General features: G+C 36.0%; 1 non-coding gene across 1 annotated transcript; it reads left to right on the top strand.

Moving 5' to 3' along the window:
• Nucleotides 1–13,844: 13,844 nt before the first annotated feature.
• Nucleotides 13,845–13,948, top strand: LOC141523174 (U6 spliceosomal RNA). Its single transcript, XR_012478369.1, has one exon. It is a non-coding gene; the product is annotated as a U6 spliceosomal RNA (small nuclear RNA).
• Nucleotides 13,949–27,942: the final 13,994 nt, after the last annotated feature.

Below are 27,942 nucleotides of genomic sequence, written 5' to 3'. Positions count from 1 at the left end.
GAATCTGGTTTCCTGGAGGTAGACTTGCATAGTTCCTCTGTTAGGAATCAATTACCATGTGCAATCATTTAGGAATAAATCAGGGAATAACCACATTGACTCAGGATAGGAGGGAACCACATAGTCCCAGAGAGATCAATAGATGAAAGCAGCCATGGAGTGAGTAGTGAAGAGCTCCTAGGGCCAAGCCAGGACCTAAAGGAATGCACCCTGACAACAGTAAAGTGACAGAGTAAAAGAAACACTTTGATTTCATCTATTAGACATACGAAGCAATTCCTATAAATTCAGGAGAGGAAGAGTTCTCAGACAACCTTCAGATGATGTAGTTCTTATATCTATCAGGATTCAGAGATGAAGTTAAGGAATAATAAGAATCAAAGCCATGATTTGGAAGATCAAACATGGATTTTAACCCTAAACTGGTAATGTGACTGTATGAACTGTATATAGATCTTGGTAGCGGGACCTGTCAGCTATCAACCTTTTCAGAAGACCAAAAACAAAGAAGTAATATTCTAGCAGGTTCCTGAGAAGGTTGGAATCATTAGAAGGACCATTACTTAATTTTCTAGAAAGTATGAGTTCTTTCTCTTACTAGGGGACTTCTTTCACCATAACAGAAACCTAAATTTGAATTTGTCTATAGCAATATCTGAAAATGTTGGATTCATTATAAGAAGGAGAATCTTGAATTACCATTAACTCAAAATATTTTCCTACATTGGGGAAATCATCAATCAAAGGATAATGTTATAAATCTGGGGGACTGCATAGGGTACTTGGGAGTTGTAGAAAAACCACTGAAGAAAGGAGAGGAAATACTTTTTAAGGGTTTCAAACTAAGACTTTTATGTGTGTTTGTTTTCTGACAGATCAATTCTAATATTTCTTTTGTCTTTTTAGTTTGATTGCTTATGTGAACCTGAAGGTTTTTTTCCTGTTTTTCATCAACCTAAATACATACTCAATTCCTATTTCCTCAGGGAAAATCAGTGGGAGAAGGAATGGAAATGTGAAAAACAAAGCAAATTCTGATGATCTGAGAAGAAACTCAGGTGGTGATATAAAGCAACAAGAGATTTCTATGTGATGCCCTCAATAGTGAACACTGCCCTTGTAAAAACTACACAAAACAAAATAAGCAATAACAATAACAATAATGATGTTTTGTTTGGTACCATGGGTTACATGTTTAAATTCTCTGTACCTTCAACTCCATTTAATAAGCACTGTTAAGCACATACTCCATGTAAGATATCATCTGTAAGAACTCAAAGGACTCCCAGTTATTTCTTTCCCCCAAATATTTAGAAACAAAGCTCCTAGAGTTAAACAGAAAAGGAAGCATCCTGTAAGGATCCCAGGCATTCTTTGCTACTACTAACTAGGCAATGAATAATTTACAGCAAAGAGTGTTTTGAGGGGATAAAATTGTTGATAAGTCAGGGGAAAAACCTCTTAGCAAGTAAAGCCGAGCAATCCATCTTCAAGAAGCAGCTTTCAAATGCACAGTTTATGAATACATTGAGGTTTTTTTTTTTTATCTATATGGAAATTGGTCAGTTGGCAATATATGTTACATTTCAGTGTGAACTTGGGTCTGAATGATATCAGTCAAGAATTAAAGCATCATTTTAAAAGGCTAGGAAGGACACAAAAAACAAGAACAACAAAATGACACTTTCTATCCAAGGCTGAGGAGAAATATGCTCTGTATTCAAAATGCTGAGTGTAATGCATTAGTATTCTAGGAATGATGCCATTTGAACAGAACTATATTCAATCTTGAATGAGCATAATGGCTGACTTGATCTGAGAGCAGCTTCCTTAGGGAATCCCAGACCAAAAGCCATGAAGCCCCATTGCTCCAACCTCTAATTTACTGAATCTCAGTTCCTCTCAAATAACCAGAACAGTTCACACTTGCTAACACATTATTCTAACAAAAGGCTTTTCTCACAACAATCCCTTAAGTTTTATAATGCAAGTTTTGGTTTTGGTTTGGGTTTTCGATCAAAACCAAGGCTCAGAGGGGAGTGAAAATGACCTTCTTGTGCTCACTCGGTTAATAAGGGGCAAAAGTGGAGCTCAAATCTTGTTCTTCTGACTCTAAATCCAGTGATCTATTACACCACCCTGCCTTTCAATAGTGGATTATATTTGATAAATGTGATACTTCTGACCCATCATCAACAGAGTGTGTTTTTCCAATGTAACAGGGTCATGGAAAAAGGTGGTTATGAACTTTATACAACCTGCCAGGAAAGGCAAATAAAGGATGGGGGGAAGGCAGGGTTGAAGGGAAAAAGGATCAAATATTTCATTATATGAGCATTAGAGGCTGTGTATTCACACATTCTCCTCCAGCCTCTATTGTAATGAAAGGGCATAGATTTGTGAAATGGTAGAGCTGTAGGCTTTATCCTTAGAGCAGGTTCAAGCTAAGTGGCTTAATCAATCAAGCAAACAATCCACAAATATTAATTATATATCTACAAAGAGTCCCACACTATATTATGCACTAGAGTTAAAAAGACAAACTAAAAATGAAATGGTTCCTGTCCTCAAGGAGCATATTTGAGTGGGGTTACCATCCCATTTTTATTTGTACCATGCTAAAAACAACTGAATGAATCAACCAGAGTTTAAAATCATAAATTTTAGAGTGGGAAATGACTTTTCAGATTATCTAATTAAAATAATCATTTTGTAAATGAGGAAAATATATTTTAAAATAAATTTTTTAACTTTCCCCTCTAGAAAGGAGAAATAATTTGACCTAAATACTTCACAACTAAATAGTGGCAATGTTGGTCTCATTTTTCAGGACACTTTTTAATTAATGTTTCATTTTTTCACATCATTATTTTTGTTTTTTTTTTATTTTTTTTTTTTTGGTTTTTTTGCAAGGTAATGGGGTTAGGTGAGTTGCCCAAGGTCACACAGCTAAGTAAATGTTAAGTGTCTGTGGTTGGATTGGAACTCAGATTCTTCTGCCTCCAGGGCCAGTGTTCCATCCACTGCACCACCTAGCTGCTCCCACATCATACATTTTCACAAAGCTTCACAATTCTCATTCCCTTCCCCTCTCACAGAGAATCCTTCCAGACACACAGACTAAGTTAAGCCAAACAATATAAAAAAGTAATTGCAATGGACATTTCATGCAACTTTATACTTTATACTTTGCAACTTATACTTTATACTATAGAAATTTTCGGTTTGTTAAAATTAAGGAAAGATGTGTGCTTTAATTTCAATAAGGTAAGACCGATACTGTTCAATTTTTTTATGTGTTGTTGACTTTTAAAGCTTTCTCTATATTTATGATGTAGTCATTGTATAAATTGTTCATTTTTCTGCCCTCTTTACTCTTCCACACTTCATAAAAGTCTTCCATAATTCTTTACATATTTCATATTTATTATTCATAATATATGATCATGTTCCATCACATTTATCTGCCACCATTTGTCCAATCATTACTCCATTGCTGGACTCATAGTTTGTGTCCAATTTTTTGCTAACACAGTGTTCCTATGAATATATATTCTTTGTACCAAAAGGGCTTCTTTTGCTATTAACCTCCATAGTGTATAAACCAAAAGTGAGATTACTTGGTGAAAGGATATAAACCTTCCTCACTAAGTTGTTTTTGTGTTATACTAAGTTATTTTCTAAAATGGTTGATAGACTTTGTTGCTCAACCAAGAGTGAATTAGAGGGTCCTTTTCTCATACCCCAGTGATAGGCTCTTTCCACGATAATCTACTGCCTCAGTGATACCAAATCTGACCTCTTGTAGTGCCATGGAATGATACATGGGCAATATTCATACAGTATTTTGAGAAATATTTAAAACTACTTAAACTATAGTCCATGCATGTCTGGAACAATTCATTTCAAGTAATGATTATCCTTTTGAGGGAACTAGGATCTGAAATCAAACATGGGATTTACTTGGGTTCACATGATGGCTATTTCCCTCATCATTATTTTATGAAGGTCAATTTCCAATGCAAGTCATTTCTAACAACAAAAGAGGAAACCAAGAAAGTATGGAAAAGTTCAGTGATAGTGGGAGCAGAAGAGAGGAGACCAAAACGTAGAAAGGACTGAAAGCATGTTGTGAAAAGGAGGAAAGCAACTGAGGATGACCAGCTGCCTAAAAACGACCAAGTGAATTCCCATAATTAGCTTTTTCCTCAAACTATTTTGTAATTAATTCTCTTCATTCCTCTTTTAAAAAAAAATTTACCCTTAATTGGACTTTTAGGACCTAAATAATCTAGGAAAGTCGGACTTAAGGTCTCTGATCTCAGTTGAGCTGATCATATTCTAGAAGCCTTAAAAGACCATTGAACTCATAAACTCAGAGTTGATCTAACCAAAATCTCTCCTTAAATTTGGAAATAAATAGTCCCACTAAAGCATCTTTTAGTCCCATCAAATTCATGTAAAGAAGTAGCCATTAATAGATTCCAGTCTGATAGACTATTGGATAAATTACTGATTATTGTATTTATTTCACTCATATAGATAGATATAGATATAGATGATATAGATATAGAGATAGAGATAGAGATAGACAGATATAGAGATAGAGATGATAGAGATAGATATAGATATAGATATAGATATAGATATAGATATAGATATAGATATAGATATAGATATAGATATAGATATAGATATAGATATAGATATAGGTATAGATATAGATGATATAGATGATATAGATATAGGTATAGGTGATATAGATATAGGTATAGGTATAGGTATAGGTATAGGTATAGGTATAGGTATAGGTATAGGTATAGATATAGACATAGACATAGACATAGACATAGACATAGACATAGACATAGATATAGATATAGATACAGATATAGATATATACATATATCTTATTTTCTTATCTTATAGCTATGTTTATATATATATACATGCATACATACACACACGCACATATATATATATATATATATGTATATGTATATATACTAAAGGAAAAAAGAAAATGCTGAAACAAAATCCTGAGAAATAGTCATTATTATTAGTGCAGTCAAGGAAGCAGGGCAATAAACCTGTGAAAACAGGAAAGCAATAGCTGCAGTTAGTAACACAAATGAGAGACCATAGTCTTTTGCAGTCTGAGCTGCCATTTAGAAAAAAGTAGGAGTAGCCTAATTCTCTGGGTTGGCATCCCCTAAAGTCATCTTTACAGTAGGGAAGAAGAAAGGAAGTCTTTATTAACTTCCTACTATGTGCCAATCATTTTATAAATATTGTTTCATTTGATCCTCATCTCATACTTGTAAAGTAAATGAATTTTACAGAGGAAATTGAGGAAACTGCAGTTAAATTCTTTACCTGAAGTGCCAGTGTCTGAGTTTTAATTTGGGTTTTTCTGACTCTAGGACCAGTGTTCTATCCATAGCAACATCTAGCTGCTCCCAAGACAATAGTGTTGGGAATTTTAACTAGAGAAAGAGCAAAATTAAAAAGCAGGTCAAACGAGTTCTTGTTATAGTAGAGCAATAAAACTTTGATGACTTAATTTATCTGGAGAGATTTTCCTTTGTGTCTGTTGGTCTTCCCCTTTGTTATTTGTATCTAAGGAAGGTCTTAAATATTGAATTGCACCATAATTTGAAGTCTTAGATTGGCTGTTCCATGGTAGGCTTGGGTGGTGTTGACCATAGACTAAACGAGCTCTGTCCTTCAGAATGACACTCTTTCCTAGTCTTTCATGTATGCTTGGATCAAGGTCATGGAATTATTTGTATGTTAAACAAATATTTGTATATTAAATTAAATAGTATATTATATAAATTGTACATTATGCAGTATTATAAATATATAAATTGCATATTAATTTAAATAAAATTAAAATATGTATTTGCATATTAAACAAATTAGTCAAAGATCAGTTTGTGGATTATAAAAACCTTCTGATTCTCTGCTGTCTTTAAGTCTTCTGTTTAGCTATCTCCCCATTTGTTACTATCTTTATTAGCATTCCTAACTTATAAAAAATTATTAAATGTTTGCTAATTGATTTGAGGTAGTATCTACTAGAAGTCGAGTACTATTGTACATATTGTAAGGGGGTATAAAGATGAAATTATTCCTGTCTGCTCCCAAGGACCTTTACAATCTAATGAGGAAGGTACCATGAACAGCTACATGATACAGATTATATATGTAGAGGAGAGTCTTAAACTCTATAAGACAGTGAAATGAAATATTACTTCTGTAATGGAAAGTCAGGGAAGATTTCATGGAAGAAAATCTGAGTGAGACTTTGAAGAAGGAAAAAAATTTCCTTGGCTATCATTCCCAAGTATTTCTTCCTTATGATGCAAAAGGTATGCCTTTCATAATGTGAAAATAAATGTTTCAGGAAATGGAGTCAGACTAAGCAATTGCATAATACACCCATACATAAGTGTATTTGGAGATATATGTGTGCATATGTATGCAACACACACATATTTAAATACACATATACATAGCACTAGAAAATATTAGAGAAATTTATCACTAATCCCAGGGGTCCCTGGTTTAATAACATATTGTAAATAAGTTAACTAGATTTTTTAATTAACATTACAAAATATGCCCTCTCTCGCCTTGCATTGTAATCTTTGATTTAATTTTTTCTTTTAAACACCATTTCCTTTATTCATCTTCTTTTCTTCCTCCAGAAACTTATAAGAAAAACTAATTGCTCTTGGCCTAGAGCTACTTTGCTAACTTACTTCAAAGGCAGGATCTAAAGTCATTCAGGAGGAAACTAGCTTCAACCTCAGCAAAATCCTAAAGTGGCAGGGCAAAGGGGAAGGTAATACAACCCACCTCTTTCTAATCCTCTTTTTATCACCTCCTCCAGCCAGGCTTGTAAACACTTTGATAAGAAAAGAATTATTTTAATATTTGTATCACAATGTTTAATATGTAGTAAACACTTCAAATCAATCTGAGTGCTATATTTTCATGTTTTTTTCCTCCCTACTTTCCTTCCTTCTGTATTTTTCCCCCTTTTGGTAATTGTAGGGTTTAGATAGCAAATTAAATAACAAGTCTAAGTATAGCCAGATTGACCAGAGAAGTGATAAAGTGAAAGAATCACCACAGTCTACTACCTAAACCTTTCTACATAGGAGACTAAAGAGTTGATGGAAACTAGAGTTTTGATGAGTTCCTAGTAGGAATTCAAATTTTCTTTTAGAACCAAAAATACTTGTAATCTGCCAGGGTTCCATGCAGTCAGGGATTCCCTAGTATCTGTTTAGCACGGGGTGGGGAACCATTTTTCTGTCAAAGGCCATTTGAGTATAACATCTTTTGCCCGATATACTTTATCAAACACTTAATTAAGGCAACCCTAAAAATTCACCCCTAGATTTATTGAATTTTGAATCCCACCTGTGGTTGCCATGGCAAATGATTTTGTGGGTTTTATGAGGCCCTTAGACTGCATGTTTCACACCCCAGATCTAGCCTTTCTTGCCTATACCAGAACCTGGGGCATAGGAGAAGGAAGGCTACCTTTATTCCACTGGGGAAAGACATTTGATGCTGGCACCATCTACATTCTAACAATATCAAATTCCAACACATCATTCCCCTCTTGAAAACTTTCTGGTTCTCTCTTCCTTACCAAAGCAAGTCCAAATTCCTTAGTGGGACTTTTGACAAACCATACCCAACTTGCCCTTCTATTCTTATTATCAATCACATATGTCTATGCTCTCTATAAAGTTGGCACTACCCCTTTCTCTAAATATACCTGTGGCTCCAAGTATACTTGAAATACCCATCCCCTAATTCCTACCTGTCAAAAGTCTACTCATTCTTGAAGACTGAATTTAAATGACTTTTCTTCCATGAAGCCTTCCTTAATTTCCCTTTTCTCTGAGCTTAATTTCTCCCCCTCAACAAGGGTCAGATAGTGATTTTTATCATCATCAGTCCTATCTATCTATCTATCATCTATCTATCTATCTATCTATCTATCTATCTATCTATCTATCTATCTATCTATCTATACCTGTCTTAGCCTTCTTTCTGTGTTCCTTGTAGACAGAGACAATAACTTTCTTTTTTTTTTTCTTTTGCAAGGTAAACGGGGTTAAGTGGCTTGCCAAATGCCACACAGCTAGGCAATTATTAAGTGTCTGAGACCGGATTTGAACCCAGGTACTCCTGACTCCAGGGCCAGTGCTTTATCCACTATGCCACCTAGCTGCCCCCAACAATAACTTTCAATATAATAGTGTTCATCTTTCTCTGCTACATTATAGCTGGGGATGAAAGTATTCTGAATGAATGCTTGATTGGAGAAAATTTAATAGAGTGGAAAGAACACTGATTTTTTTTGATATGGTCAATGTGGAAAATTATTTCACCTGATTATACATATTTGTTACAAGGGTTTTTATTTTTCCTTTCCTTTTTTTTCCCAAGTGGGGCTGGGTAGGAGGAAGGGAAGGTTAACATCCATCAACTGAAAAAATAAAATTTTAAAAAGAGCAGATTAATAAAATTAAAAGCAAAAAGGGAGATAAGTAAGAATACTGGATCTAGAGTCAGAAGATCAAAATTTGAATTTTAGTTCTATTCCTTTACTTCTTGTGTGACCTTGAAGATGTTATTTTTACCTTTCATAGATTCAACTCCCCATCTGTAAGATGAGAGATTTGGACTAAATCAGGGATTCTTTTAACCTGTGGTCTGTGAGCTTTTCAAAAAAATATTTAATAACTATTTCAACAGAATGGATTCCTTTTTGATTCTGTGGATTTCCTTATACATTTAAAAGAATTGTTCTGAAAGGGGGTCCATAGACTTTACCTGACTGCCAAAACATAAAAGGTTAACTTTCTCTTTAGTTTTTTAAGATTCTTCCCATCTCTAAATCTTATTATAAAATGAATGATTATTTTCTTGAGAATTCCAGTTTTGTGGTCTACTTTGCTAAAGTCTTAGGGTATAAGAGATGTCTGTGGTCACAGCACATTCTCCAAACATCCTGAACCTAGATGGTAGAGACCAAACAAAATCTTGCAACCCTTGAAGTTCTTGGATTTCTTTTTTGGCAAGTATAGATCTCTGCAAGCCACAAGTATAGCAAAGCACTCTGGAATTTATTAACATAATAAGGAAAATGAGCAAATGAATCCAAGTAATTTCACATTGTCTTAATCACTCTGTAGTCCCCCTAAGATCATTCTAATCATGAAACTCACAGTCTGCATTCAAATTTGTAAACTTTGTCTGTTCAGTTGCTTAATTGTCTCCCATAAAATTCCTTTAGGTACAAAAATCTTATCTGAGCCCAGGGTTAGAGTTCTTTCCTGGAAGGTGCTTTGAAAAATGTATGGCACCCCTATCTATTTTCACATTGTATCTCCCCAGTAGGATAAAATTTCCTTGGAGGCAGACTCTTTCATTTTGTCTTTGCATATCTAATACCTACCATTGGTTCCTTGCATATAGCAGGCATAAAATACATGCCTGGTTAGGAACTGGGAATGTTTAACCTGGAAAAGAAAGAGCTGCCTTCTTAAAGAAGTATCAGACTTTTTTCTTGTTGTTTGACCTCAGATGGGATAGCCAACAGCAGTATTGGTATGGCAATTATAAAAGCAACTTTGGGGAAAAAAATTTCCTATAAGCAGCAGACACATAAAAATTTCCAATGTTTGCAAAATGTATGTAGGTATATGCACATATATAGATATCCATATAGATGGATTAACATATATATATATATATATATATATGTATGTGTGATCTCATTTTTTATGCTCACACATCAACCTGTAAGGTCATTGCTATCATTGTTCCCATTTTATAGGTGATGAAACTGAGATTGATTAGAGCTATCCTTAGGAATGGAAGAGAAGGAGAGGAAGACAGAAAGACAGAGACAGACAGAGCTCATGAGTCAGAGGGGGGGGGCAGAGGCAGAGACAGAGATTTTCACCTCAGGCTGGATGGACTAGAGTTTCTTTGCCTAGTGTAGGTTGAACTGAGTGCCTACTGAAGATGGAACCTACTCACTCTTAAGATCAGAGGTCATTAAGTATCACTTCTGTAAATGTCAACACTTCTGATGTTAGATACAGAATTAGAGCATATTTGTCCAATCTGAATTCTGTGAATTATAAATTGAATCTGTTTTCAAATATAGAGAAGCTTCCATACAGATTTTTAATGGAGTCTTGAGGTCATCAAGAATTCCAGGACATGGTAGGTGATTATTAAATTGCTAATGGTTGATTTCTAGGCATTCCCTTCACCAATTTCCCTTCACTACATTCAATTCAGGTATTTGAAGCAAACTTGAACTGTTTCCCTCATATTTTCTGGCCCTCTTTAAAACTGTTCAACCAAAACAGACCCTCTTAGAGGGGACAAAACAGTATAAGATTCTAGCAGGTAGTAGTTAAGGCAAAAAGTGTTATTCCTTCTCTTGGACTTTAATGGATACTTGTGAAATACACCATGTGTTTACCAGAGTCCTAACAGATAATTTCTAAAGATCAAAGTCACAGCTGCAGCATAAATGGTCATGACACCAATTAGCTTAGCAGAATTTGTTCATTGTGTGGATTCCAAGGAAAAATCCTTACTTGTTTCTTGCGCGAGGAGTCCAAGAATGGGATTGTCACAGACTTGATTTCCTGAGAATTTTCCTCTCAGTGCTCTGTTCCTGCTACTGTTGTTGGCATAGGACCAAAAACTATATTTAGCTTCCCTGAGGATATACCATATTATTTTTAACCCACAGTCTTAAAAATCCTAAGTTTCCATCTGTTCATCTCACATAAACAGAACTGTATCCCATTATAAACCTCATTTGGGATTTTCCTTAAAAAATTTAGCCAGTGGGTTTGGTGATAACTACTTGCTGAGTGTAGAACCTTTGTGAAATCAGAAAGGTGACGGCAGTCAAGGTCAGATTGAAAGACATGGAGAGGGAACAAAAAGTTGGTCGTTGGAATTGTAGAGATGGAACAGAAGTTACAATAAAACAATTACTTTCTCTATAATTCACTCAGAAAAATTGACTTCACCCCGCCTTTTTACTGGAACCAGGAATTTGAGACCAACTTGGAACAGTAACTAGAAATGGTAAAATCAGACCCTCCTACTGTTAAGGAGACAGAACTCTGGAGACAGATTCAAGGCTACTGTCGGTGAAGCTGCCATATAGGGAACAGGGTAGGTAAGGAAGATTGCTTCAGTCGGACATCTATTTTTCTATTTTTAACATTTTTATGAATTTATTTTTACCCTCAAGTTGCAAACTTGACATAGAAGATAGAGATGTGGCCTTGAACCCAGAAAGACAAATTTTCCATAGACAAATATCATCTAAGTAACCCTGAAAGTCACCTAATTTCTCAGAACTCTTGGGAAATTTTTTTTAATGGTTTCCGTTCTGTTTTTTTTTTTTTGTGATTGTTATTTTTTTTTCTGATTAACAAGCATTTATTTTTCTCCCTTCTACTTTTCCCATCAAATAAATAATAAGAAAGAAAAAGAAACCCTCCTTACAAATATTTTTAATCAAATTCTCACACTGACCACATCTAAAGTCTTATTGTTCATTTTAAGTCCCTCACCCTCAGAATCATGGGTTGTCATTGAACTGATTAGTCTTAGGCAACTTCCTAAGGCAAATACAATTTGCAGAAAATTGCTAAAGGGACTCTCTACATCTGAGAGTTCCCTAAAAAAGAAACCATGAGTCTAGTGTCTAATTTCATAACTGATTCTCAACACATTTCTACGCTGCTAGAGGACTGTTAGAACAGACAGTAGCCTTTAAATTTGATTCCCTGGAGTAAAGGCCTGGATACTCTACTCTGGTTATGGTTCTAGGACTGGTCATGCCCTGGAACCTCTTCATGCTGTAGCACAAAGTATATAAGTAACTAACTAGTACTAAAGATTGTTGTCTCTGAATAAAGTTCTGATTGTTGGTGCCTCTAGACTTTTCCCCTTTGTTGTTCAGTTGTATCTGACTCTTCATGACTCCACTTGGGATTTTTTTTTTTTTTTGGAAGAGACACCATAGTAGAATGCCACTTTCTTCTCCAACTCATTTTGCAGTTGAGACAACAAAAGTAAATGGAGCTAACTGGCTTGCCCAGGGAGTCTAGGACCAAATTTGAACACAGGAAGATGAGTTTATCTGACTCTAGGACCAGCACTTTAACCACTACACCATGTCAAGTCCCTATACTAATTAATTGCTTTACCCGCTTGTCCCTCAATTTAGGGCTTCCCTAATATGGAAATTTTTCCTCTTCTTTGACTTCATTGTCAGGTCATTTATCCTAATACCACCATCTACAGAACTCATGCAATAAACTGACTGAAAAGCTTTTAGGACCTCTTTAAAGGGGAACAATTTGCCCTTCAGATAATTCAGTATTTAATAGCCTCTGCTAAAAAAAAACTCGAATCCTCCACATAGAAAATAGCTTTCCTTAGTGATAAGATGATGAATTAAGTGGTGAACCTCACTTTATAATTGAAAATTGGGAGGGTGGAGGAAAGTATGAATTTTTAAATTTTTTCCTGGAGATTGTTTGATCTTATTATGACTCTCTTGAAAGAAGAAAGATAAAAACTAAAAAGTTGATGGGATCATAAATTCAGAGTTGGAATGGATTTTAGAGGCCCATTGAGCCCAACCCATCCACTTTACAGATAAAGAAGTTGAGGTACTGAGAACTGACTTGTCCAATACCACACAATTACCAAGTAATTAAAGCAAGACTCAAACATAGGCCTTCCTGATTCAGATGCCAGGCATATATCTCTTAAGCTGCCTAATTACCTCTAATATCCTGTTCTAACACTAATATGAGATATAATGTTTTATTCCCTTTTCTTCCTTTAAAATATAAGTTTTAGGCTCTAAATTCATGAGAGTCTTCCTTCTGGATCTGGTCCAAGGAGTCTATAATGGAATCCTAGGAAGAAGGATCTGTTCAGCTCATTCCTGATCTCAATATTATAGGTATTCCCCTATACTTTCACAATTGGCAAGATTCAAGTACATTTTCTTTAGCAATCCTCCATAAAAGAGCCTCCCCAAGTGCTTGAGGCCTTCCTTTGGCCTTAAGGAATTCAAAGATACTCATATACTCTCAAGCCATATCTAGAGTCTGGTCCTTTCCTTTTGGGATTTCCTTATCCAGTTACACTAACCTCAGAAGACTTGCCTCACATCTCACAAATAAATTAAACCTCCTCTCCAAAGGAAAATCTTTACCTTTTAATGAATAAAAATGTCTAATCATGATTTTTACTTCATTTTTAAAACCATATATTTTCTGCTTTACCAAAATGTACCAAGCATTACATTTCTTCTTTTTTTTTCAAGGCTAATGGGGTTAAGTGGCTTGTCCAGGGCCACACAGCTAGGTAATTAAATGTCTGAAGCCGGATTTGAACTCAGGTACTCCTGACTCCAGGGCTGGTGCTCTATTCACTGTACCACCTAGTTGCCCCTATAACTACTTCTTAAGACTGTCATACTGTTTCCCCAGTAGATGTGCAAGGTTCCTCAGGCCATCTTTATTTGCACAACCCCATGTAGTGAATCCAATACAAAAGAAATTTCAACTGTTGTTTCTCCTTTTCCAAATTGTCCATCATGACTATGATGGATGAAACACATTATGAAGCTAGCAGCCTTCACTGATACTGATGGGGAAAGAAGATATGTGAGGAGGAAAATTAGAAGGCAGTTGTAGACAGTTTTTATAGTATATTGTAAGATATATGGTCATTACTGCAAAAATATAGGAGCTGTGCTAGCTTTGGCAACACATATATTAAAAGTAGAATGATACAGGGATTAGCATGGTCCCTATACAAAGCTAATATGCATATCACTGAAATATTTCATGACTACTTTTCCTTTTCTCTACCTTAGAGTCCTAATTGGTATCCCTGTCTTCTCTACAGGTCACTTGCCCAATCTGAGTGCCCTTTGGGACATCAATATTATGGTAATGGCAAACTGAGTCCCCTTCCTTCTCAGTGGAAACTTTGGCAAATAAATAAAATTTTCATAGTGGGTCCTGGTTCTGGGTACCTTTTCCTTTTGTGAAAGTATATATTTACTCCTGAATATCAATGACTGAAGCTTACTTCTGTCAGTAGGTACTGCAATACAGATAGACTTCCTAATTTCTTTCAGAATGAGTCTATTGGGGGCAGCTAGGTGGCACAGTAGAGTCTTGGAGTCAAGAGGACTTGAGTTCAAATTTGGCCTCAGACACTTAATAATTGTCTAACTGTATGAACTTGGGCAAGTCACTTAACCCCATTAACTTAAAAACAAAAAAGAATGGATCTATTAGGTCTTTCACTGGAGTCAGGACTATATAGATATGTGTAGCCTCTGAGATCTCCAGAAGGATTATTTGCTTTTATAGTGTAGGTCCTTTTCCCTCCCCATCATTCCTTCTAAGAATAAAGTAACACCATCCATGCTGGGGCAGTATGTGACTTATTAATGAGGGAGTAAACTATTGTCCCTCCCAAATCTTCCTCTCAGGCATAGGCCAGGAGATAACATGGACCTCAGAAGCATTTTCTCCAACCAAACAAAAAACAAACAAACAAACAGATCATCTTAGGAATGGAGAATGAGATACAAAGATGAGAATTCTATTGTTGGCCATCCCATAGACACTTTCTTTGGTACCTAGTTTCTAGAAGTGAACTTAGCTTAGCAAACATCTTCAAAGACTAGTTGTGTAAATGATCTTGGGTTGGGAGGATATGGAGAAAATGGAGAAAATGACACCTTATGTACTGGGATTATGAAGCTGATGCTCTACAGAGTCTCCTCAAGTCCAGGTCCTAAGTCTAAGTATTCATGTATATGCATGTAATATTTGTTTGTATATGATATACATGTATGGTTATATAGATAAATGTGTATATGTTTGTGTGTTTATTGACCTAAGATGCTGAAATAGCTTAGAAAATGGGGGAGCTGAGAATTAAATTGGTCTTCTAACTCTTAAATACAATATTTTCACAATTTCTCACCATTCTTCCTCAATAACCAGGTGTGGGTATTGTCATTGGGTAAGTCATTTTCCCTCTGTGTCTCAATTTTCTCATTTATAAAATGAAGAATGGGTGATAATATCTCCTAATCCCCTAACTTTCCAACATTCTCTGTCTTCATATGTAAATCTATGATGGAACTTTTTCTAAAATGAACTGATAATTTAAGTCCAGCTAGTGCTAAAAAATGATGTTATGGGTTGGAGGGAAGGGAATGTTACTGCAGTTCTGAAATGTGAGCCTGCATCCTAATTTGACCTTTTCAGTTTCTGACCTGCAGAATGAAAGACTGGACAAGACAATGTCAAAGGGACCTGCAGCTCAAACATTCTATGACAAAATCAGGTGTACAACAAAGAGCGATCAGGATTCAAATAATACAGAAGAATGATTTTGGAAGCAGAAGATCTGGGTTTGAATCCAATCTCTTCTGTTCCTTATTAGCTCAGTGGACCACGGACAAATCACTAACCTGTATCTCAGTTTTCTTATCAGCAAACCTGATGAGGAAGTTGACTAAATGATCTTTTAGGTCCTTTCTTATCTTTCAGTCTATGAGCTTCTGATATATCTGACCTGAGAACCCTCAGAAAGTTAACTGCAGACCACTGGACTAGAAAATCAAGGTTTTCCAGTTCACCCCACTGTAATTCTTTTCACTAGAAAGTATATTCTCCAGTTAGGAACACAGAAAATGTACCTCACGTGGAGTTTGTCATCCCACCTTGGCAGGGCAGAATGTAACAGTAAGCTATAGAGGGATACAAATACATAAGGGAAGTGACCCAAGGCTGTACATTCCCCTTTCTTAGCAAATTCAAATGAACGGTTACTCAGAACCCTTCAGTTGACTAGGGAGAGGTGTTCAACAGGACCCATTTGGACAAAGGTATGCAGAACCGTCAATCACTATTGTGTGGTTTCTGTTCTTCTATGGAGTCCTTTCCAGTGGGATCTGAACTATGGGCTTTTGTTTTAATGCCCATAAAGCTCTCCATGGCTGCCTGCCTTCACAAAGACAAGTCTTATTCACTGTTCTCCCTCAGTCTTCTAAACACTTCATTTGGAAAGTGTCAAAGCCATAATTGATTTTTGCCCAGTGTTGGGAAGTTATACTGAAACACCACTCCCTTTGTGGCTGGGGAAATGTGGGGGGGGGGGAGAAGGAGCTCACACAGGCAAGCATTATAGATTGTAATGTTGATTCAACCAGCATCTGTCCCAGGAGCAAGAGGCCTGGGATGATTTGAAACCTTCTGAAATAAGGGTCCCAAGCCTTCTGGAGACTGCCTGGCTCCCACCCTGCTGTTCCAGAGGCAGACAGCAAAAAAAATAAAGTGGGGTCTGCACCTGATGTATGGGGTGTCAAGTGTCTCTGGGAATTTGAGGGACTCTTTAACTGGGAACAGGAGAATAGTAGGCAGGGATAATTTTCACAAAGTATTGTAAAAAGCTTCCATCTTTATATAATACTTTCAAAATGTTTACCAATTTGTACCCTATCTTGATTCATCTCATTTGCTGGCCAATCTCTCTCCTGTTCACATTCACTTCCTGATCCTTCTTAATCCTCTACATATCCCAGTAGAGTAGAAAAAATTGGCTGTCATGCCTCAACATGGCCTTGGCTCTTTCACAGACAACAGTATTATCTTTCTCTGATCCTCAGTTTCCCTCCTTTGTAAAAAGAGGATTTTGGACTAGACAATTCACATTAAAAGGAAAATACCACAGTTCCCAGTCAATGTCTTCAAAGACATACTACAAGAACATAACCAGAGCAATACTGAAAATTGCCCAAGTCTCAAGGTTCCTCCTTCTGACAGCTCCTTAACACAGAGCTAAACCCATGCTCCCATTATTCTTTGTAGCAGCAAATGACTTCCTATAGGAGCCAAAAACCATTTTATTGCTACAGAACAGCTGAGAGACGAGTTGATGACACCAGCATTTAAGCAGACAAGGGGTAAAATAAATACCCCAAACCAAAAATGAATAACTGAAACCTCATTGAGGTCAAGTGGGTGTTATTTTGAAGGGGGGTTGCTTCAATTGTTCTGCCTGCCATGCATTCCTTGTTCACTGGTCTAAGCCCATCAAAATCCTACACCATATCATGATACACCAATCCCATGAAGGGGCCCTTGACTCCTACTAGACTACAGGGACATTTCCTCCTCCGGAATCACTAATTAGCTGTCTATGGGAGGAGATAGGTAGATTTCATTAAGGAAAATAAAGATGAAGGAACAGGCATTCACCTGCATTGTGAATTAGCAATGCTAAGTGCTGTTTCTTTGTTTCTCTTTTTTTTGTTTTTTTTCCCTCATTCTTTCTCTCTCTCTCTCTCTCTCTCTCTCTCTCTCTCTCTCTCTCTCTCTCTCTCTCTCTCTCTTTCTTTTGTAAATGTCTCATTTGAACCTCACAATAACCATGGGAGGTAGGTGCTATTCTTATTAGCCTCATTTTACAAGCAAGGAAACTGAGGCAGCCAGAGATTAAATAATTTACACAGGGTCATTCAGTTAGTAAATGTCTGAGGCTAGATTTGAGTTTTGACCTTTTTGACTCCAAGTCCAAAGCTCTATTCACTTGTCAAGGGGAGGGAGGAAATAAGGGAAGAGGCAAATGTGAATAAAATGATTTACTGTCTACACTTACCTGGGTTTTTTTAAAAGCTCATTCCTACACTGACATAAACAAAAATTCATTGACAAATAACCTTACAACCATGTCCAATCTTTCTTTTTGTAGGAAAGGGAGGAATGAAAAAAAAGATATCTAGGAATTGTGTCTCTCCATCTCATGCTTCCCCCTAATGTAAAAAAAAAAAGATATGAGAATATGAGAATGTGAAAGGGGTTAGACTTGCTTTGTTTGGTCCCAGAGGAAGCAAAAGCAATGAAACTTCAAAAATAGCAAATTTGGACTCCCTGTCAAGACAAAACAACAATAATAAAACTTCCTGACAGTTAAGAGTTAGTCAAAAGTAGATGAGGCTCCCTTCTTCAAGAAGTGGATCACTAGGAGTTTTTAAGCAAAAGCTACATGTCTACTTGCTAGCTAAGTCACAGAAAGAATTCTTTTTAGACTGTGTGTACATTGTAGGACTCTCCCAGCTCCGAAATCCCTGTGAGACAAGGAGACTCTGCACTTTTGGGTAGTTGGCTTTCCTCACCTAGGAGCTGTCCAGTTAGATCTCTATAGTCAAATTTCCTTTGTTTTTGTAATTTTTTAAAAATTTTTTTTGCAAGGCAAATGGGGTTAAGTGGCTTGCCCAAGGTCACACAGCTAGGTAATTATTAAGTGTTTGAGGCCAGATTTGAACTCAGGTACTCCTGACTCCAGGGCCAATGCTCTATCCACTGTGGCACCTGGCTGCCCCTAAATTTCCTTTCAATCTAAATTTCTCCTAGTAGTGAATATGGAGGAGGATATAGAGAAGAAACTATAAAAGAAACTCAGTCTTAATTAGAAAGCTATAAAAACAAAAGATAATGGAAAGGAATAATGCAAAGTGTCACTTCAGTGGTGTAAACCATAAATGACTCAAAGGAGAGGAGAGGCAGAGTAGGAGGAGAGGATCTAATCATGCCACACACACACACACACACACACACACACACACACACACACACACAGACATAAATCCAATGGTTTTCTATTGCCTTCAGTAATAAATACAAGAAACTCTATTTGGCATTCAAATAGCCATATAACCTAGCCGCCTACCTTCCCAGTCTTTTTTTACATATTACTCCTTGACATGTGTTGGGTTCCTGTTGGACTACCTTCTCAGGAAGTGTTAGGTTTCTGCCAGCTAGTTTATCCTTACCCAGGCAAACACTGAAGGGGCAGGAGGCAAGGGAAACAAGGATGACAAGTTCTCCTTAAAGCTCTCCAGGATCTCTCTTTATTAAACTAAATACAAGTGCTTAAATATCCTCCCCAGTCCCTGGTCCACTCCCACTCTCATGGCACTCTCCAATCAACCAGTAAAATAGTGCTCTGGTGTTCCAGGACACCAGATGATGAAAGTTTACAATACTCTCACACACAATAGTCCCTTATAGACATGTCTTTTTTTTTTGTCAAATAACACTGACTTCCTGGATATTCTATGAATAAGACACTCCATCTCTCAGCTCTGGGATTCTCCCTAGCTGTTACTAAAACTTGGAATTCTCTTCTTCCTCTACTCTGGCTATTCCTATCTCTGGTTCTTTTAAGTCTCAGGTAAAATTCCACTTCTATAGCAAGCCTTTCCCAACCCCACTTTATTTCAGTGCCTTCCCTCTTCTAATTATTTCCTTTTTACCTTGTATACAGTTTTCTTTGTATAGTTTCGTTTCTATGTGGTGCTCTCCAGCAGATTAGAAACTCCTTGGAAACAAGGATGACCTTTTGCCTCTTTCTGTATCCCTAGCATTAGCACAGGGCCTAGCATGTAGTAGGAGTTTAATAAATCTTTATTGATGACATTATTTAAATCCCACGTTATTGGAATAATTTGACCATATACCCTTCTACAAAATCTGTGAGTTTATTGAGTTTAACTTTTTCTCTGCTATCCCTCCCATCAATTTCAAGGTTGTGTTCAAGGTCTTTCAGAGGAAGGGAACCATGCAAATTCCTCATTATTATTAATGAATAGCAATAGTTATATTCATATGACACTTCATGATTCCCTTTAGTAACTGGATGGAAGATGAATTGGAGTGGGAAGAAACTTGGAGCAAGCCAATTTACCAGGAGACTACTGCAAAAATCCAGGCATGATGTGATGCAAACCCATACTCCTCTCTCTCTCCCAAAATGACACTGGCAAAATGAATGCAAACTCTTTGAAGGAAGAATTGTTCCATATCTTGTACATATTTAATGCTTTAATTTGTTCATTGGAATTAACTGAATTTGACTGGGTTTGGCTATCTGACTAATTAGAAGGTCATTTGTCCATTTGATCCCTTTGTTACGTCCACTTTTTAAAGAGCGAGAGTTTTTTTTCTTTTTAATTTTTGCTATGTCATGGATTGTTTTGACATATTCTGATGGAAACCAAAATATCCCATCTTAGAATAAGATTTTTTTAATGCATAAGATAAAAGTCGGTTCTTTTAAATGGTTATTAAAATACTATTTTTTAAAAACTCAAATTCATAGACCAGGTTAAGGATCCCTACTCTAAAGGAGGAAGAAAAGTTTATTTGCTCAGAGAATCAAAGCAGTCTATGAATGTAAGTGAAAAGGAAGATATTTTCCCATGTCAGTGGGGAAAAATAATCTTTTCATCCCCAGATAAAAAGACTTCGCAACAAACATTACTAAATTAATTAAAATAAATAATTAGATATTAATTAAAATAGATAATTCATTAATTTTCTATAAAAAGTAACTATTGAATGCATGCAATATTGTTTTAAGTCACCACCATGCCCATGTGTGTATATGTTTATCAGACAGCATCTTTTCTGTCTTCCTTTCCTGATGCCTTTCTATGTAACATTTCGTAGCTACTCCAACTCAAGTGGAAGAAATTATGTGATTCCCAAAGGCTGAGCAAAGTCAAGTAAAGCTGAATATTTGTCTAAATTTCAGGCCAGATTGAATTACCCTCAGATCTCTCTTTAAATAAATACTGAGATCATGCTCTTTTACTGCAAAATAAAAAGATTGAGGTGTTCCTGAGTTTTAGTCAGAACTACCTCATTGAATTTATATGAATGTTTTGCTAAGGAAGATTTTCTTCATAAAGGACTATTTTCTGGTCAGTGTTATTAAGTTTTCCTTCTTTGATTTTTTGTTTTCTTCTCCAATACATTCTTCCATTCAAGCCTCAAGTATTTCCAAAGTTCACTACAAGGTTGTTTTATTTTCCAAAAAGATTCCCCACAAATCATGGTTAGCTCAGCATGAGAAAATGACATCAGTGATGTCAAAAGCTTTTCAGAACTCCACCCAGGAATTCCAACCCCTTCTCCAAAAACCATGGCCCAGATGGGATACTTTAGATTGGGTGCCTGAATGGAGTAGGGAGTTGAACTAGATGACTACAAATGTCCTTTTCAATGTTCAGATCCTCTATGTCTATGGGAATCAAAACCAGAGGGAGAAGCCTCATCTTCCCAATTAAATGGACATAGAGCATCTTTTTTGAAAATATGTTTAAAAATGTTTTCTAAATTACATTTAAAGATAGTTTTCAACATCCATTTCTGTATGATTCTTTGAGTTCCACATTTTCCTACTTTTATCCCTCCCCACCCTCTTCCCTTGACAGTGAGCAATCTGATAGAGGTTATACATGTACAACTATTTTAAATATATTTCCATATTAGCCTTAGAATATTCCATGTTAGAATCAAAAGAAAAAAGAAAAAAACATGAGAAGGAAAAAACATAAAATGAATTTTTAAAAGTGAAATTAATATGCTGCATTTACTCTGCATTTAGACTTCATAGCTCTTTCTCTGGATGTGGATGGTATTTTCTATCACAAGTCTTTTAGAATTGTCTTTGATCATTGCACTGCTGAGAAGTGCTAAGTCTATCATAGCTAATCATCACACAATTTTTTTGATAATGTGTACAGTGTTCTCTTGGTTCTACTTACTTCACTCAACATCAGTTCATGTAAGTCTTTCCAGGCTTTTCTGAAGTCTGCTCTTTATTTCTCACAGAACAATAGTATTCCATCACTTCATGTACGATAATTTGTTCAGCCTTTCCTCAATTAATGGAAATCCCCTCAATTTGCAATCCTTTGCCATTACAAAGAGAGTGGCTACAAATATTTTTGTACTTGTGGTTTTTTACCCTTTTTTATGACCTCTTTGGGATATATACCTAATAATGGTCTTGTTGGATCAAAAGGAATGTGCAGTTTTATAGCCATTTGGACATAGTTCCAAATTGCATAGAGGATCTTTTTTTCATATATTTACAAATTGGGGAAGAAACTTAGAGATTATGCATGGCTTCTGTGATCTAATGCTCTATCCAATTGAACATTTACATGTATCTCTTGAGATTCTGAGGAAGACCATGAAAAATAATATTTTTGTTAGCTATTGGGAAGGGAGAGGAGATAATAATGTAGACCTTTGACCAGGCCTTTTCAATCCACAAAAACTTCTATTATTTTACAAGATTAAAATAAAGCTAACAATAATAACTAACATTTATATAGAGCTTATGATGTACCAAACACATAACTTATCATTATTATCTCATTTGATCCTCATAACAACCTTGGGAGATAAGTGCTCTGCTTATCTCATTTTACATATAAAAAAACTGAGGCAAATGGAGGTTAAGTGATCTGCCTAATGTCACCTAACTAGTAAATGTCTGAGGCTGGATTTGAACCCAGGTCTTCTAGACTCCAGACACAACATTCTAGTTACTGTAAAACTTAACTGCCTTAAATAAAGACCTATGAATGAAAAGACTAAATCATGTGTACATGTGGAATATAATCCTATACATGTGTGAAAAAAATATATATATATAATATATATATAGAGAGAGAGATACGATTATACCATATATTACTGTATAAAATCATTTATACTTCATCTGTGCCTGTTGATGAAATCTCATCAAAAGTAGATTTGATGCTCATTTAGTAGGTCTTAATTCTCTTAACATCAACTTACTCTTTCCTTTTTATTCTCTTTTTTCCTATTTCAAAAGGTCAATCTTGGCAGAAAAAAAAGGCAAAAGGATCTAAGCAGCTCTCCCAACTCTCCATTAGAATCTTCATATCACAGAATGACAAAATTTCACAGTTGTATGGGATTACAGTGTGCATCTAATCTAACCCATACTCCTTTTAAAAGTATGATCATAATGATATACTCAAGCCAATGGTCAACCAGTCTCTGTTTGAAGACCTCCAATGAGAGGGAACCCATTAACTCCCAACGAGGCCCATTCCAGTTTTGGATAATTCTGATTGTTACAAAATTTTTCCTTATGTCAGGCCTAAATTTACCTCTTTGCAACTTTCACTCCTTGCTCCCAATTCCACTGTCTTGAACCAAATTGAACAAGCAACCCTTACAATCTGAAGATGCTATCATGTCCTCCTTTAATCTTCTCTTTTCCAGGCTAATCAACTCCAGTTCCTTTAATCCATCCTTGAGAGCAGAGGCTGAAGACACTGTCCTTATTGCTCTTTTCTGGATGTTCTCCATTCATCACAAGCAGAAATGTTGTCATACATACATAAATATATATATTTATATGCATGTGTATATATACATACATATGCATATATGTTTATGTGTATGTTTACACACACATATCTTTCCTCTTTTCTCCAGTATGATTTGAAATCTATTTTTTTTACTCTACTGAGCTCAGCTCTCCTCTAAGCTTATTTCTAGGCAGCTTACCATGCTTATCAAATTGCATGTTTATAAAATACAACTTCTCTGACATAAGTCTTATAGAACCATAATACACTTCATCTTTTATACAAAAGATGGAAGCAAGGAAAGGTCATTTAAAAAATCTTAAATTGAATAGATAAATTCACTGGACATCCATATCCAACTTCCCTTTTTTCTCTTCATTGTAATGATTTATCTTTGTGTCTTCAGATTTTATTCTTCTTTCATGATTTGACTTCTCTTACAGAATTTTAGATCCTTGGATCCTTCTTTTCCTTCTATGAAATCATGTAATTTCTCTTAAGAGAGTCATGTAAATTTGGCTCTGTTAGGAGGGGGGAGCTCTGCAGAATTTAGAAATACAGTAAATAAATGAGTGGAAAAATTCCACAATCCTACAATTCTCCTTCCTTTTTCTCCCTCTGTCCCCTTTGCTGTGTTCTCTCTCTTCTGCTTCTCACGCTGGGGGCCTGTCTTCTTGATTGGCATAAGTTCACCATATGTAGGCACCTCGATTCCACCATGATTCATTCTATCCAGCTTTCTTCCATGTTGCAATGTTTTCCTTCCTCCTTTCTATTTGTTGCTCAACAATGGTGTTCCTGGAAAGAATGTAGCTATTGATTGCCTAATGAGTTTACTAATTATTCCTGTGACTTTCCAGACCAAAACCATGGTCGTTATCTGTCTTGTCTCCCCCCCTCCACCAGAATATAAGATCCTTGGGGAGCAAGGATTTTTGTATTTGTGTCCCAGTGTCTGGCACATAGTAAATACTTAATAATATATTTATTTATTCCATCATTCATTCCTGTCTCTCCAGCTCAGTCTTTTTTTTGTGCTAATCTCTTGAAACAGGTGAGGATTCTCCACTTATTCATTCTTTTTTCCTCTCTTTTCCCCATCAGCACTGCATGAAAATCCTCCATATTTTTAAGAATCATTTTACTTTTCTGTATAACAAATACAGTGGAACATTATTATTTTAGTTCTTTTAACTTCTTTTCTTGAAGTGAGACCAACCCATATCTAGAGCATAGAAAAACAATTACCTGACCACAGCAAAAAGACAAGACATTAGCATGTAAAACTAAAAGATGCTCTTTCATAATTGTAATGGATGAATGAAAGCAAAATCTTCAGTCCTTTGTTGTTCTCTGTAGTGGCTTTTGTGTCCCCACCCATCCACCCAAGTACCTTTCTGACCTTAAATATCTTCTAATTCTATTAACAACTTGACAATGTGACTAGTTCTTTTGTTATCAATTTCTTTCTCCTCTTTCAGTTTGTCTTTCTTTTCATATCCTTCTTCCTTTCTTCAGGTCCCTCAAAGATAATGGGATTACTCCATGACATGAGCTTTTGGGGGTCATTGTGTTTAACTTCCTCATTTTATAGATGAGGAAACTGAGCAGTTTTGAGATTATGTAATTTTCCCAAGTCCACCCAGCTAGTAAGTGCCAGGGAGTCTCATGGACATCTATTCCTAGCTCTTTAATTCATACCCCATCTTCTGTTGCTGGTGTTTCTTTTGCATATAACTATTCATTTCTTTCAGGAAATCTTGAGAGCCATATGACCAAGCTCTGAGGCTCTGTTATTTGGGATTTATCCCTTGGGTATCTTTCAGTACAGCATATTTCTTTATAGTATTTGATGCATCTTTGATATGCTCATGTCAGCTTAGATCTAATTCCACTCCTATATTGCTATATGGTAAGGGTAAGCCTTGCTTGATCCCCAGTTCTACAAGAATTGTTTTGGTCTTTTCTCCTACTGTGATTCAGGTCCAGGCTAATTGGATGATGGGTTGGGATGGGGATGCTGCATGGATACTGCTCAGGCCCTTCCTCCTGAAGCTCAAGGTTATAGCCCATTCTATGCTCTTCCTAGTGTCTTTTTCCAAGTGCCATGGACCTATGGAACTATAATCTTGCTGGACTCTACTATGAGCTTTTCTCAAGACTGTTGCCACAGAGTTGCTTTTCATGCCAACTTTTACCTGTACGGGCTAATCTATATTCAATATTTATGCAGGATTCTGTGTAGCTCTGGATTGAGAGGAGCTAGGAGCTGACATTCTTATTTTTTAATCTGAGTCCTTTTTAGAACTTTACTGGGAATGTTAGTGGGGGAATCTGAGCTCTTCTAGGTCCTAAAACCTTCATTTCATTCCCCAGCACTCTTTACACATTACTCTTGACGATACCTATTTTTCTCCTTTGAAACTTAAACATTACTTATAAACTATTTTGTAGTCAGTAGTTTTAAAATTCACATTTCTTCTACTCCTTTTGACACAGGCATACTTGTCGTTTATTACATCATATCCCTTGCAAACTTTTTGTAACAAGGATGAAATAATTTTTCCATTGTCCCAAAAGCTTGAGAGCTATGACAAATCAGAAGCTAAATAACATGATTTTTATTAGCTATTACAATTGCAAAACTCCAATTTGTTCTTCCCCTTTTACTCGTTGTAACACTATGTATAGACTATAGAATACACATATGCCTATGGTGATCCAGGAGGGTACCAATGACGCCCCCCCCAAAAAAATCTGAAAATATTTTTGAAAAGTGATTATTAATAGAAAATTCCAGGCAATTACAGCTCTGTATCCAAGGTCTAGGATTATTGAGTACAGTTATTTTCTGGAAACAATGATCATCAATGGTATTTTAAAACATGCACACAACTATTATAATTGCTGCAGATACAAGCAATGAATGTACAAAGTGTGACTCAAAGAGAAAGGAGATTTTTTTCAGGTTGCTTGGAGAGGAGGTAGCCATTACCATATAATGAGGCCTCTGTCCCAGTCCTCATTCCTGAGAATTTCAGCAACCTTCACAAGTAATAAGTGGGTCGTGTGCCTGTGGAAAGCTGATGTATATCTGCTTTGTTATTTTTTTCCCTCTTGAGGCAGATTTCCCCTTCTTGGTGTTTGTTCTCCCAGCAGAGCTATTTTCTGTTCAGTTGGAGTAATAAAGATGTCTGTTATTTTGGGTGGGGCAAAGGTTGGTGGTACTGGCTAGGCTCTTGTCTGAGCATGAGGCAAAAGGATCAGTCCTCTGAACATTCTCTAAGCCTTAAAAAAACTGAGGATGTGATGCAAATCCAGATTCAAAGATCCCTTCTAGCTCTCAAGTTATGATTCTGTTGTTGTTCTTTGACAAGGTAAATAGAAAATCAGTATACTAATGTTAGCAGTTCATATTTATTCAATTTTATTTGAAAAAATATTTATCAAATGTTCAATCTAAGCAATATGTAGTGCTAGGCATAGATGAAAATAGAAAGATGGATAAAATCTGTCTTTACAGAGTTTGTAATCACAGAGTTAGTAGAGGGGGAGAAGGTGATGATTGTATAGTGATTTATAGCATATAGTTTTTCATATTTTATTAAAGATTAAAATCAATAATATAAGCAAAAAATTGTTTATCTTCACAAATATATATATTGAATGAATAAAGAACATTTATAAATGATTACTGTGTAGTAGACACAGAGCCAAACATTGTGGATCTAGCAATAAAAAGAAAGACAATTTTCACTTGTAAGAAGTTTATGTTCTAATAGGGGAAAACAACACATGAAGTAGTGGAATCCATGGAAGGGCATTTCGGTACAGAAAGGTAGAGGGATGGTAAGTGGAATCAATGGGAAAGTAAAGGGCATGATATTTTCAGGAATGGCAGTATTTATTTGATTACTATTTTCAGAGCTAGAGGTTTCAAAACTGGATTTGGAAGGGGGTGGAGTGAAGGTTGCAGTACAGCATAGCATGATGATAGTTGAAAAATTTTGTAGGAGATCTAAGTTTGTCTGGGAATGGTAAACACTCACCAATTAGGAATGCAGGGAGATGCAAAGTTTTCCATACGAGAGATCTGAGGACATATGTAACTTGTTTTGTACATATTTCATGTGCCACTACTTCAGTACAGCTTCATGACAAGACCATGAGTATTGAAGTAAAAATGACTTGGATTTCAATCCCGATTCTGTTATTTATCATCAATATGACCCAGTCTTCATTTCTTCACCCTTAAAATGAAGGAGTTTAATGACATGATCTCTAATGTCCCTTCTGATTCTAAAATCCTATTCCCATACTTCTCTATGGTGAACGAGAAGAGATAAATGATAAGATATTTTTATGGGTTTACAAATTTGAAGACATTTTCAAGGTCCATATAAATGCTGATCAGTTCTAAATGTGAGGAGAAGAAATATAAATAGCACCACAATCACCACTCATGCTCTTCCCAACTTTTCTTCAGAAATGAACTCACTTCCCCTAATCAGTTCCTTTTACTAAAGAAAAAATGCCAGCAGATACTTCAAGTTTTTAAGAAATACTCTGGGTAGATGCATGGGAAGAATTCTTTTAATTCCTTCTTCAAAAGATATACTTTCATA

Source organism: Macrotis lagotis, chromosome 4 (assembly GCF_037893015.1).
Source record: "Macrotis lagotis isolate mMagLag1 chromosome 4, bilby.v1.9.chrom.fasta, whole genome shotgun sequence".
Taxonomy (NCBI): Eukaryota; Metazoa; Chordata; class Mammalia; order Peramelemorphia; family Peramelidae; genus Macrotis; species Macrotis lagotis.
This window is presented reverse-complemented; position numbering and strand designations above follow the sequence as displayed.